The sequence below is a fragment of the Podarcis gaigeae genome (genome assembly GCF_964106915.1).
Source record: "Podarcis gaigeae genome assembly, chromosome: 7".
NCBI lineage: Eukaryota > Metazoa > Chordata > Lepidosauria > Squamata > Lacertidae > Podarcis > Podarcis gaigeae.
This window is the reverse complement of record NC_139683.1, coordinates 29,177,971-29,188,189: the sequence shown is the minus strand read 5'-3', so window position 1 is coordinate 29,188,189 and position 10,219 is coordinate 29,177,971. Positions and strand designations below refer to the sequence as shown.

The window sequence follows — 10,219 nt, the reverse complement described above, 5'->3', positions numbered from 1 at the left end:
TGCATGTGTGGTTGACGAGGAGGTGGGGCTTCCAAAGCTGCAGAAGATGCTGCATTGAACCCTCCACATCCCTTTCAGCTGGTGCTTTTGATCCACTACTAGCACATCCAAACCCATTCCCCAAAGCTGCTCCCTCTAGGTCCCTAGCCAAACTAGAGCAGCTCTCCTCTTTTGATCTCGCTGGGGCGCGAGGAGCAGCAGCAGCAATATTTCAAATTCCTCACAAGCAGTAGAGAGGAAGGCGCTCAACGCCATGGACGTAAGAGCAGCCCACCTCCGGTGAGGGAAGCGGAGCCATGATGACGTGAGACTGGAAACCGAAAGCGAGACCCAAAAAGCAAGTCTGAAAGATGTATTATTGTGGTGATGAATTGGTTGGTTGGTGCCCAATTTATCTCTCTTTCCCTCACACACAGCGCAAATATGAAGAAACCCTTTTCGTGTGTGTGTGTGTGTGTGTGTGTGTGTTTGTGTGTGCTGTTCCCTCAGGAATTTGTCCTGGCTGAGGCGGCGACAGCGAGTGCGGAGGGACAGGAGTAACTTTTGAGGGGAAGTGGCGGCGGCGGCGGCAAGTTGTGGCTTTTTGTGTGCGAGTGCGCGCGCGCGCTTTCGCCTCCGTTTGTCTGTCACACTCATATATAGAGAGAGAGAGACACAAAGAGAAAGAGAAGCAGAGCAGCTGCTTCCTCACGTCCGTGAGGAAACTCTCTTTCTCTCTCTCGCCCCCCGCCCCGCCACGCGCGCCCCCGCCTCGCGCTGCTTTTCGCGCCTCCCTCCCCACAGGCGGCTCTTCCTCTCCGCGCGTGCGCTTGCCTAGTGCGGCGCGTGGGGCACCTGCTTGTCTGGGCTGCTGTTTGCCGCTGCCGCCAGCGCCACGCAGGGCTGCCGAAGCTAAGAGCTGCTGCTCCTGCTCGCTGCTGCCGCCGCCGCCTCCTCCTCCTTCTTACTGCCGGTTCCAGTTCCTTCCTCCGCTGGCGCCGCTAGTGTTGCTTCTGCTGCCGCTGCTGCCGTGCGAGCGAGTTGGGCTCCTCCGGTGGGGTTTGCCCCTTCCCCGCCTGCTCCTTCCCCCCCCACCCCCTTTTGCCTGCGAGTCAGCCTGGCTCCGAATCACGTGGCAATTGCCTGAGGCTGAGACTAAAGAGGGGGAGGAGAAAAAAAAGGGGGGAGAGAGAGAGAGCAAAAAGCGCCTCATTCCTTCTTCCACCGCCATACTGTATTTTATAGTAACTCGCATTTTTATTCCTTCCTTTTACTCCCGCTCGGTGAGTACCTTTCCGCTGACATTCTTGTCCTCCTTTTTCGTCCTGTTTTTGTTTTTTCCTCTCTTCCTTTTTTTGTTTTTGTTTTTGCTGCTTTTTTATTTTTTAACCTCTTTGTTTTCATGGATTTGATCCTTTTTCTGATGACAAGTTTTTTTTTTCTTAGCATGCGATGGTTTACTAAACTGGGAGCAAAAGGTGTTGCTGGAACTGGAAGTCACTGGGAGCCTAAAGAGGAAAGGAGAAAGAGAGCGAGCGAGAGAAATAGACTTGCCAGTCCAGCAATAACGTAAATGCAGATAAATTATACGTATTTATACATATGCAACTGGTTTTGTTGTGAGAAAGAAAGAAAGAAAAGCGATGTGAATTATGATGCATATTTTTTTATTAAAAAAAAAAAACCAAAGAGGTGAGAAATGGGCATGTTGCTTAAACTCTGTTTTGCAGAGATTTTTGATGATGTTGTTTTGGTTTTTTATTTTTTGTATACATATGAGATTTGAAAATGCATTTTACAGCAGTGTTTACAAAGAGTTTGTAATCTTGCAATACTGGTGCAAGCCACTAAGCAAGATATTAATTTTGTTAAATGGTTTTTGTTTTTCGTTTTGTTTCCTTTTTTTGGACACCTGGTTGCAATCAGCCGTTTTTCTTCTTTTTCTGTTTTTGGTGCCCGGTTATAATGTGAAACTTTTCTTGCAGCTTGGTACTGTTGATCATTTTTAAATACACCCCCACTTCCCTTTAAAAAAAATTACTATATTGCAAAAAAGAGAGAAAAAGCCAAAGATAATTCCTTTCCAAAATTTCACTTTTTTATTCTTTTATACCGAGATAATGTTATGATGATTATCATAATGTTGATAGATATACACATATATACAAATAAGTACATTTTCAAATGATGGCAGTGGAAGGTTTTCCTGGAGAATGAAGTGCGGTTTGGTTTCCTTGTCAACGGAAGATGAAGTGAACAACTGAACATCTCCCCAGTGCAGGTACTTTAGCTCCTTGTAGGCGTTTCCACTCTTTGTAAATTACATTACCGAGATCCCCCCTCCCTCTCTCCCCAAATAAGATCTCTTGAGCCTTAGCTGCAGAGCTGTAAGTGATGAAATGAAGATGAAGCTAGGTATTCTTTTGCTGTTTGAATAGATGCAAAACTGTACTAATTGTGCACAGGTCATTGCATGGTTTGTGTGCATAAAGGGAGCTTACCTGAGTGGAACCTGTGAGAGACATCTCACAGGCAGGGACTCTTTGATGGGGTTAAGGAACTGACAATGCCAGGACTTGATAGAGAGAAAGATGTTGGGGTTTTGTTATTGCCCGCTAGGTGTTTGAGACAGACACAGCAGCAGCAGCAGCAACAGCATCCCTCTGAAGCTTGTTACCTTATCAGGCTTGAGCCTGAGACATTTTTTGCAACCAGATACACCACACACAAACACACATGCACACCTCACCACCCCCTTGTATCCAACATCTGTCTTCCTCCTTAACAATGCCCAAATAATGCACTGTGTCTCCTACCTATCAGTTTTCAGTTATATGGACAAAGATTTGACTATAAGAAAACAGTTGGTATTTGTTTTCATTTGGGTTTGATGATTATTGGTGTTACTGACCTCCAGTGCCTGGGAAATAGTTGCCTTCCATCCTAATTCATGATTTGGGCAAGAAATGGATTGCTTTGTTTGCCATGCTGTTAATCACTGAATAGTGATAGATGGTGATTTTAAAAGAGTGTAAATGAAGATGCAGTTTGAAAATTTTTCCTCCTTCCCCTATCCCACCAAGCTTTATTTGAGTAGTTCAATATGTGGTCAGAGTTAGATGTTTTGCATGTTTGCTGTTCTGTGTGGTTAATACTTCGAAATGGTAATATTTCGATTACATGGGCACATAACTTTGTGGTTTCTTTAACACAGCCAGGCACAACAAGTGTACAGTGGTATATTTTCATGTTTTTAACCAAACGCAGAATAGTTTTACTTAGGTTGGAGAGAAAGCCATTCCTACATCTATCTAAAATTTATTTAATTTGAAATGCTTTGCACATGCATATGGTAATGATGGAAAAAGTTTGTTCTTGCATAATCTGCAGTGCTAAGGTTGTTGGGATGTGGAGAACCAAATTAAATCAACTGAGTAATGCTGTATAGAAAAGCAGAGGCTGAAGACATACATTTTCCAGTAGTATGCAATAAAAGTGCTCAGCGAACTTGGAAAAAAAGGTTGTAAATTTCATGCAACTGACCCAGCAAGACTTCTCAAGAGATAGTTGTTTATCTAATTGATATGTGTAGCATTTAACCGGAGGTGTTGACTATACATCTCAAAGATAAACACATTTCTGTAGAAGCAAATGCATTTTTTTTTGAAAAATGAAACTTTGTTTCTGTGTAATTGTGCTTTAAGCTACAATCCTATACACACTTTCTGGAAAGTAAGTCTTGTTGAATTAAGTGGGATTTACTTTTAAACAAACTTGCAAAGGATCAGGTTGTACTATTCAAGTACCAATTAAGTATTAAAAAAACAGTCCGAAAAACATAAGTTGGTACCATCAGTTTCAATTGAACGTATATTCAGGATCCTGGCTATATGTGGAGAAGATAAGTTGTTTGTTTGGAATAGTTCCTGTCTTTGCTGATCATTTTGAAAAGCATTATTTTAAAATGTTTAGGCTTCTGAATCGATTGGTCAGGGGCTGAGAAACGTTTGCATTTAGCCACCATTGTTTCAGAGATGCCTTCATTTTTGATATTTTAAAGATGCTTTTACCAAACAAAGAAGACTTGCCTTGCCTTGCTTTGTAAGATAATGCAGATGTGTCACCTCAGTGATATTAAAGAATGTCACTTCACTAGGTGCCATATCTTTGTGCTTTTTCATATAAAATTAATTCCGAACACTTTCTGATGCATGTGGGAACTAATAAAACTTTATGTCAGATACAGTGTTTTAAGAGGAAACATTCCAAATTATGAGTATATTCTTAAGTGCTTTTTCAGAGCTCTTCCATTTTCTTCTAGGTGAGTAATCATTGAAGGTCCTCTGGAATATTCTGAATGCAATGAAGAATATGTGTATAGTATTTTCAAAACTTGAGCCAAATATTGTAGAGTTTTGGAGAATTGCCATTTTGAGATGCGTATATAGAATATACAGTAATATTTGGCAGACAGGTGCAGCCAGATCCTAATTATGTTTACACAGAAGCAAGTCCCTTTTATTTCAGTGAACTTTGTCTCCAGTAGTAGCCTGGTCCTATGCAGAATTAAGCATGTGTAAATATGTGTTGGATTGGGCTCTCAGGTGTGTTTTGGAATGCAGCCTCATCCCTTTTATTTCTCAGTGTGCATGTCTTAGTTGATTGAATTTAATGCTGTCGGAAACTGAGTTTTCTCAATGAAGTGACTGGAAGTCTGAAAATCTAGAGATATCCGTGCTCTTACTATTTTTTCCAATATTTGAAGCAACAGATTTGTAAATTATAAATTCAGAATATTTTATAATGGATGCATACAAGATTGTGTACCTATAATAACGTTTGAAAGTGGCAAAGTAATTGAAATACAATTTAAATATCTCAGTTTTCTTCAAAGGAAGACAATCTTATTTTCCGTAGCTCTCTAACAGAATATGTTTGTTGTGAAGTCCAACTTCACTATTATCTGGGACTAAATCTGCTCAGTTAAGGGCTTGTCTCAAGAAGCTGCTAAGTGCCCCCATTTGATAAGAGCACTGTGTTTTTGCACTGATATAGACAGAGATGCACAGGAAAGGATCTCGAAGTGTCTCTGTTTTGCATGTTTGTTTGTTTATGGTTGCAGCTTGCCCTTTGAATTGGTGTAAGGATCTTAAGCATCCTTATCTGGAAGTAAGACAATGTGTGATTAGAGACTTACTTCCAAATAAATATGTTAGGATAGTTCTGCATGATGGTAGCTTGCATACAGTACATTCGATAGATCTAGTTTATTCTCACAGCTTGATCCTATGTATGTTAGTTCCAATGAATTCAATAGAAATTAGTCTTAAATAAGTATGCATAGACTACAGCCTTAGTATAGAAGGGCTTTGAGTAGCATACTTGCACTTCAGCTAGTGAAAAATACTGCAGCCCTGATGTTGGTTGGGGCAAGGTGTTCAGAGTATAGTACTCCAATATAATATTAGCTCTACAGTGGTACCTTGGTTTATGAACTTAATCCGTTCTGGAAGTCAGTTCTCAAACTGAAATCATTCTTAAACCAAGGTGTGCTTTACCTGATGAGGTCTCCCGCTGCCGGTGGCCTTCCACCATTCGGATTCTGTTCTTAGACTGAGGTTAAGTTTGCAAACCAGGACACTACTTCCGGTTTTGCTGAGTTCATGAACCAAATCTTTCGTAAACAGGGCTGTTCTTTCCAATTCAAAGTGCTGCTTATGACCTTTATTGCAGTTAATTGTTGGGGACCAGGTTATTTGAAGAACAACCCGCATCCATGTAAACCTGGCTGGACTTTAAGATTGGCCTAGAGGGCCTGCTTGTGGATCCATCAGTAGCTACAACTAGATTTTGGCGGTGGAACTCTCCATTATTGGGGAGCTGAATTCAATCTTCTCCTTGATTTCTTTTAGACAAAACCTAAATATTTTTATTTTCCAGTTAGCGTTGGTTAAGCCAAGCAGGTATGCTGTACCACAAATGAGGGGGCTGGTTCTGTTGTTCTATATGGTCTTATCATTGACTGCCTGGTTGTTTTTATTCTGTGAGTTAAGTATTGTATTGCTTTGTGTTGTGCACATTAATGTGACTCTTTCTTTTTTTTTTACTTTAAGCTGCTTTGGGAGGATCAAAATCCTGAAAAGCTGCACCTAAATTGCTAAATAAACTAAATAAACAAAATATACCTCTGTAACTTTATGTACATCTTATAACAGTAGTGCTCTATATCTTTGATTGGGTTGTATCAGAGATTTGCAGAGCTCAGAGGAGATCCCCTTTCTGCATCCATGGAAGAAGCCATGGTAAATACATTTGAATTTACATTTGACTCATTGAGGTTTCCCCCCATTATCTGTTTCTTTTTTTCATGCTAGCATGTCATGATTCAGTTTTCCTTACACAGCAGTGTGACAGGCTTTGATCAGGATCCATTCATGACACCAGTCTGTTTTTATGGAAACTGAAGTCCCTAGGCTGTGGTTGGGCATTTACTTCATCTGCTCTGATTACTTTGTCATAATGCAAGTGCAGCAACGCAGTCTTCAGTTGTCTTGCATTCTTCTGGGCTAAGGCAAATCTCTTTTTTTGAAAAAAAAAAATTACATTGCAATGGAGACCCATAGATAATTCTGAATTCTGAATGTGTGTAAGCATTGTTCATATAAGTTGTCACCTTGCCTCTGACAAATCAGAAATTCAAATTTTAGCCTTCTAGAGCATGCAGTGACAGGGCAGTCAGTCATGTGTTACACCAATTTACAAAGTCAGGCTTCACATATATATCAAATGCTTTAAGTAACTGCAAGAAGGGTTGATTGCATTACCGAACCCCCTCAGTTTAATGCCATTACTACAATACTCAAACTCATATATACAATAGTCTGTGGTGCAGTTCTGGAAAATTTAGAAGTGGAAAATTCAAAATGGACATATGATTTAGCATGTTTAGATGACTTACATTTAGTAAAAATAATAGCAAAATTATATCATGCTAGTTTTACAGTGGTACCTCGGGTTACAGATGATTCGGGTTACAGATTCCGCTAACCCAGAAATAGTACCTTGGGTTAAGAACTTTGCTTCAGGATGAGAACAGAAATCACAAGGCGGCGGTACGGCAGCAGCGGGAGGCCCCATTAGCTAAAGTGGTACCTCAGGTTAAGAACAGTTTCACATTAAGAACAGACCTCCAGAATGAATTAAGTTCTTAACCTGAGGTACCAATGTAATTCCAGTAGTCAAAAGTAGTTGGAACTGAAATAGCAATTTGCAGCAGTAGGGGTAGGGTTCAATAAAGTTCATACTAAACAATCCTGTACATGTTTACTCAGAAGTAAGTCCCACTGTACTGCGTAGCATTTACTTCCTAGTACGTGTGTTAAGGATTGTAGCCAGGCAGAGCACTCCAAACTCACTTTGTAGCAGGTTGGATGGTGATGGTGGATTGGGTAAAGGTGTCACCGGGCCCAGCTCTGCCAGTCTCCTGCCAGCGTGGGGCTTCCTTTTCTACCTGCCAAACATGTATGCAGACAAAAGTGCTGCCAGGGGGATCCCCACCAGCAGAAGCCCTCAAAACGGTGTTCTGGAGGCAGTGAGGAGGAGTCCTGGTTGCACTGCGATTATCCTTCCCCCCATCCTGGCCATTGTGTGTGGCTGAGCTACAGAGGCAACTGTGGTCCAACTCCTCTGTAAAGCACTGCTGGTCAGTGGCTGGGACTTGGATCGTGGCTTGCTTCTTGCGTTCAAACAACTTATGAGGATTTCTTGGAAATCATTTTTGTTAGAATGTTCTAAACATTCTAAAATATGGCAATACCATTCTCTATTGGTACATTATATTTTAAGGGGGAGGAATCAATGCCCTGAAAACACTTGAATCTACTAATTTTAGCTTCTCTGAAGATTAGTGCAAATATGTGCTGATTTGATTAGTATTGTATCACTTCTAGTTGCTCTGTTTGATTTGTATTGGCTTAGTGAGATGTGTATGAGAAGGAAGGAGCTACTGTTAGCCTTTGGCTCATATATCCCCACTCTCCCCACTCATAGAGGAGGAATATGGCAGCTTTTTAAAAAAAGAAATGTGTGCTGTATTATCCACACAGGAATCCAGGTTTATAACAAACCCTGGTTAGTTTAATAAGCCAGCTTCAGAAACAATGGCTTGAAGTACTCTTGCTTTGAAACCAACAATAATTTGTTATAAGTTATAATTCCAGGTCAAGATAGTCTAACTAGCTGAGATTCAAGGGAGGCTGGGGTGCAGGGGTTGGGAGAGGGCATTAACAAAGTCCTGCTCCTGGACACATGAAGTGGTGAGGAGTGTAGAAACCTGTGGTGCACAGCAGGTCATTTCTGGTTGTGCATGTCTTGGCAGATCATGGTTTAGTAGTGTGATGTGTTAGCCAGCAATGCCATCTTGATAGCACAAAGTAGTGTAGATAAATAAAAGTATTGGTACCTGAAATTTCATTTAAATTTTATTTTGACATATATATATATTTGGCTTGAACAATTGTTGATGCTATAGGTACTTTTGTGGAGACTAAATAACAGCCATGGTTTCCTACAATATACTATACAAAATTATTTCATTAAGCCTAATTACATGTTAATCTAAGAAATGTTTAAAAATTGAGATAGCATTTTAATGCTTTCTTTTCTTTCCCGTTCGTAGAGGAAAAAGATTGAATAATTTTAAAACTTGATTATTTTCCTTTGGTTTAAAAGAGTTGAAAATTGTAGGTTAATTTGAATAGTTTATTTAATCTCTTAGAAGCAATGGGACTTTGATTTGTGATCACTTATGTAGGAAACATCATTCTTGCACAATTGACTGATTTTATAACACAATGAGTCATCAACCAACAATTAGAACAAATGATAGAATTTACTTTTGAATAACAGAGAGAAATTGCTAAGCAAAAAATAAGTAAAAATAAATGGATTAATGTTATTAATTAAGCATCCTGTGCCCTCCCCCCGGGCTTTATAAATGTAGTCCTGCCACCTGGTCAGCATTCATTTTTCAATATTTTAGTGGTAGGGCTTCTCCTGGAGTCACCTGAGATCTCATGTGAAAGATGTGGGTTCCTTACTTTACTACTGTCACTGTTTTCTCTTTGTCTCCAAAGAATCCCTTGGAAAGTGGTATGACATCTTCCCATGCCAATGAGTCCACTGTACAGTAGAACAGGGGTGTGGAACCTTGGATCCTCAAAAATGTTGCTATACATCAGTTCCCATAATTGCTGACCATTGGTCATGCTGGCTGGGGCTGGAGGGCCCCATCTGGAAGGCCGCTGGTTCTCCATCCCATCAGCAGAACAAAGCAGTATTTAATAACAAGTAGTTCAGCTACCTGAATAGGCGACTCTGTACAGTGGTACCTTGGGTTACAAACACCTTGGGTTACAGACTCCGCTAACCCGGAAGTAGTACCTTGGGTTAAGAACTTTGCCCCAGGATGAGAACAGAAATTGCGTGGCAGCGGCAGTGGGAGGCCCCATTAGCTAAAGTGGTACCTCAGGTTAAGAACGGTTTCAGGTTAAGAACGGACCTTCGGAACGAATTAAGTTTGTAACCAGAGGAACCACTGTAGTTACCATGAAAGCCTGAATAATACCTTTTATTCATTTGGATATGGGGGGAAATTTTTCCTTTGTCATCACTAATAAGGGTAAATAAACTTCCTTGGTGTGAAGTACAGAAGGATACTCAAGTGTACAGTTTTAGTTAAACTCTATGGGAAAGGCTATCATTCAGTGGTAGAGCACATGCTTTGCATACATAACGCCCCAGGTGCAATCACCAACACCTCCAGGGCGGTTCTGGGAGACACCCCTGTCTGAAGTTCTAGACAGCTGGTGCCAGCCAGTTTAGTAGACATACTGAGTTAGGTGGACTAATAATCTGACTCAGGATAAGACAGCTTTTTATGTTATGATTACCCATTCTAAGACTTGTATCACAGTACTGGACAAGGTAAATTTCCAAAAGTATGGAGAAAAGGAAAGACCAGCGAACTGGCCAGGAAGTGCTCAGTGGACCTGGTGTGGGTCTGAAAATCATAGTGTATTTTTCAAATTCTTCAGAGCATTTCTACAAGTACTACTAGTAGTCCATACTCTCATGGTTCCAAGTTGCTATTTTGTGTTTGTGTAAGTCTTAATTTTGCACTTTTCTCTCATCATGCTTGTTTGTAAATATATGAATGGCTTGCATTTCTGTAGCTTAGAGC

The 10,219-nt window shown here is 40.6% G+C and overlaps 1 protein-coding gene across 8 annotated transcripts in view; it reads left to right on the top strand.

Moving 5' to 3' along the window:
• Positions 1–803: 803 nt before the first annotated feature.
• Positions 804–10,219, top strand: part of RALYL (RALY RNA binding protein like) — a 271,005-nt gene continuing 261,589 nt past the window's right edge. Inside the window, exons 1-2 of one of the 8 annotated variants that reach the window (XM_083748039.1) lie at positions 851–1,033; positions 1,426–1,548. The gene's annotated coding sequence lies outside the window, so the exon portion shown is untranslated. Of the gene's footprint in view, positions 2,261–10,219 lie in introns of all 8 variants that reach the window. The other 7 variants (XM_083748033.1, XM_083748038.1, XM_083748037.1 and 4 more) reach the window with 7 other exon arrangements.